The following is a 3,956-nucleotide window of genomic DNA, read 5'->3' as shown; positions in this document are numbered from 1 at the left end:
GGGAGAGAAAAAGCAGCCTACTCCCCTCACCTAAGTCGATCAGGTGGTCTGATCACTTGCTCAGTTACTAGATGCTGCCCTTCAGCATCCAGAATTACATCCCGCCCTCCTGCTGTCAAATCACTTCCAAAACTTTACCGAGAAACCTTCCATACTGAGAACTAAGATGGACCTCATGAAGCGCAAAAGAAGTTGACTTGCATTGTAAAATACAAAATTAAACAGTTATACACTTGAAATATAACATTTGTCGAGCACTTTTATAAGACCTTGACACAGAGGACAATACTCTTGTTTACAGAACGTATGTTCACTTTTGGATAAGTGTGTGTGTGTGTGTGCGCCCTTCAAATAAAAATGGTCATATGTGCACAATTTATAACAAGCCACTTAACATGGTCTTGTCAATCCAACTCTCCCTGCAATGTGTTAACCCATGAAAAGGTTCCATTTTAAGACCCCTCAACAATGCATATTAGTACATTACGACATTATGCAAAACACAGCACAACCCCAAACATGAACCCATACCTGTATCATGTAGAAGTGTTTGACAGGGAAACATGTGTCTGTTGATAGGCAGGAAGAGGAGGAGTCGATGTGGCTCTGGACAGGGTGCTGAAATGCAGGAGCTATCCAGGGTGCTAACAGACTCCATTTTAGCTCAAATCCCTGCTTCCCATTTGACAGGTTTAATACTTTTTTTTTTTTTATCTTGATCCATTACCATTTTTTTGTACAAAACCTCTAATATTTCTCACAGACTGCCACTAAAAACACAATGTGTGTTGTGATATGTCTGGCGACATACCGCAGATAATTGTTCTCATTTGGCATAACACATTGACCTACGTGTACATGTGTCAAGTGGAAACTTCTAGAGGAAGTTTGACGGTTTCTTTTCTGGCCACTAACACTTGAACTTGAGTCTTTGAATTCTGTCATTTACTGTGCTGTTCATTTCTGTAAATAATGTTTACTAAATATGATCTCTAACAACAAACAGCAAGGTCCAGCGTGATCCTAAATTAGATAATGCACTCAGATTGACCACTTTAAGTTTTTTTTTTTTTTTTTTTTTTTTAAGAGTTCACTGTAAGCTAGAGAGTGGAAAATTCTAGAAGAAGGGTTGGGTTTCTGAGCACACTGATGCACTGCATTGGTCCATGCAATCTAAAACACACCCAGCATTAGAAGAGGTTTTCCTGTCTAGTATTTTTTGTGCTTTAATTGTAGCTCTCATTTGTTCAATACACATTCAGCTGAGCATAGCGGTCCTATAAGAGTTATCCCTTTATTTGTGATTGTTAACCTTTGTAGGAAAGCATGTAAGTAAAGCTTTTGTGTTTTACTACGCATGAGTCTATAATGCTGTTGCTCGATTCAAAATATTTACTGTGTGTTGCAAGATTATAGGTTTGATATGGTATAAATGACCTATTATGGCATGCCCTTTGCGTAATCTCAAATTCCTCAGGTACAGGAGAAATTGCAGATTTACATAAGATCATTCAAGTTACCACTGCAATTGCTGGAAAACATATTACCTTGAAGTGCTTCTTCCTAGAGAAACATAAAAATTAGCCGCATGTTGCCTTCATTATCCATCAAATCCCTTAGCTGCATGTTGCCTTCATTATCCATCAAATCCCTTAGCTGCATCTTGCCTTCATTATCCATCAAATACCGTAGCTGCATCTTGCCTTCATTATCCATCAAATTAGCTGCATGTTGCCTTCATTATCCATCAAATTAGCTGCATCTTGCCTTCATTATCCATCAAATACCATAGCTGCATGTTGCCTTCATTATCCATCAAATTAGCTGCATCTTGCCTTCATTATCCATCAAATACCATAGCTGCATGTTGCCTTCATTATCCATCAAATTAGCTGCATGTTGCAAGTACGCTGTAAATGGGAAGGTTAAAAAGTTTATTATGTGATCTAAAACTGCATCTTATGTGATCTAAAACTGCATCTTATGTGATCTAGAACTGCATCTTAATTTGTGTTCTGTTTGGAAACGGAACAGACCTTAAGATCAGTAAGATCTTCATTATTGAGTGAAGATATACATTCACTCCGACATTCTCTCAGTAAAGTTTGAATGTACTTCAAAACCAAATGTATACTGTATGAATAAATATTGGTTATAAGTTGCTGACATGTTAGCTTTTGCTCCTATGAACGGCACTGAACTGTCAATCAGTCGTTCTTTTTGATATGATAGTATCTTAATATATGAAGAGGTTCTTCCTCTTGTGTTGTAGGGAACCCAGTGGATCCCCTTGTGTATGGTCTGAGTGTTGCAGTGGGACTGTGTGCAATTATAATCAGTATACTAATCTACATCAACTCCAAGAAAACTATATGTCATCACTCAACAGGTAAGTTGAATACATTTGCCAAAAAAATAGATACTAAAATGGTATCAACAGAAATATTATGGAACAGCCATTCACTTTGTATCAGGTTGGGTCTATGAGGTAAGATAAGACCAGTTATAGGAGGTGTCCTGTCTTTGTATTTCACACACCACACACACGGACGCACGCATGCACACAAGCACACACGCGCGCGCACACACACACACACACACACACACACAGGAAGATACTATAAATGTTTAATGCTTGTTTGCTATTAATATAAGGTTGCCCCTGCATTTTTCTGCCATTAGTTGCAGAGGATTCTGTGTCTTTGTAAATGTTGGTCCTGTTTAGCTTACATCAGGGACCATGTTTGAAACAAATGCTCATTTGAATGTTATTCCATGGATCTTCATTTTATCCTCTGTAAATAAAATCAATCAACAATAGACAAAACAAACAGTTTTTTTATTTATTATTATTTATTTTTGTCCATTTCCATAATAAAATGTCTTCTTTGTTAAACAACAGGCGCTCCTGAGCCTTGTGGAGACCAGAATATAAATGTGGACATGATGAATTATGCAGCGTTGAATTTCTCTGACACAAGGACAAGAGGGAGGAAGAAGAGAGAGCTGCAACAGGACACTGTGTACACTGGAGTTTACTATTCTGTCAGGTGATGATCTGAGCACATCTTCCCTGTACAAGTATGATTGAGTAAGCTGTTTTATGTATAAAAGAAAATTACAATTAAATATACATTTTATTACATGTATTGTACAACAGAAATGTTCTCAAGATTGTTGACATGTTTTTATTCACTATAATACTTATTAGTAGTATTATCCTACATAGCCTATAAAAAAGGGTTGGAAGAAATGGAAATACCAATTTAATCAAATGAATCTGCATGGTTAACATCATTGGATCCAGGGCATTTCTGTGATGAGATGTGTGATGTGATGTGATTTGAAAACATGAGTATTTGCATAATCTTTTGACTTGATACAATTGATTGTGTGTCCCTGTAGTAAATAAACATTGAACTCTGAATGGCCTGTCACTGTCACCGAAATGAAAATGCCATGAAATAAGTGAGGTATTCACCTATTAACATTGGCCTAATCTCTTCATTATGAATTCATCATGTGTTCTGTATACACATTAGGAATTCATCATTTATAACAAAGGAAAACACACTGATAACACCTACTAAACTAGATGTACCGCAGAGCGGTACAAAATATGACCGCCGCCCAGTCCAGCACATTTTTTCCACAAAAATAAATCACGCTGAAAGGCCTATATGATTCTAACTGTCTCACTAAATTGCATTATCCACACTCAATTCTCACTGGTATCTGCTAGACAACAAGTACCAAAACATGATTAGTTCATAGATTTCACATGTAAAATTAATTTTATACAACCCCACCCCCATCTGGCCTGTTCATAATTCTGAGAAATTCTTGAAATGTGTGCGTGTACACGTTTATGTTTATGTGTGTAGGTGTGTGTGTGTGTGTGTGTGTGTGCAGGCGCGCCTGCAGGTGTACGTCCGTACGCACTGTGCGTACCATCA

Source organism: Alosa alosa, chromosome 14, assembly GCF_017589495.1.
Source record: "Alosa alosa isolate M-15738 ecotype Scorff River chromosome 14, AALO_Geno_1.1, whole genome shotgun sequence".
NCBI classification, from domain to species: Eukaryota; Metazoa; Chordata; class Actinopteri; order Clupeiformes; family Clupeidae; genus Alosa; species Alosa alosa.
This window is presented reverse-complemented; position numbering follows the sequence as displayed.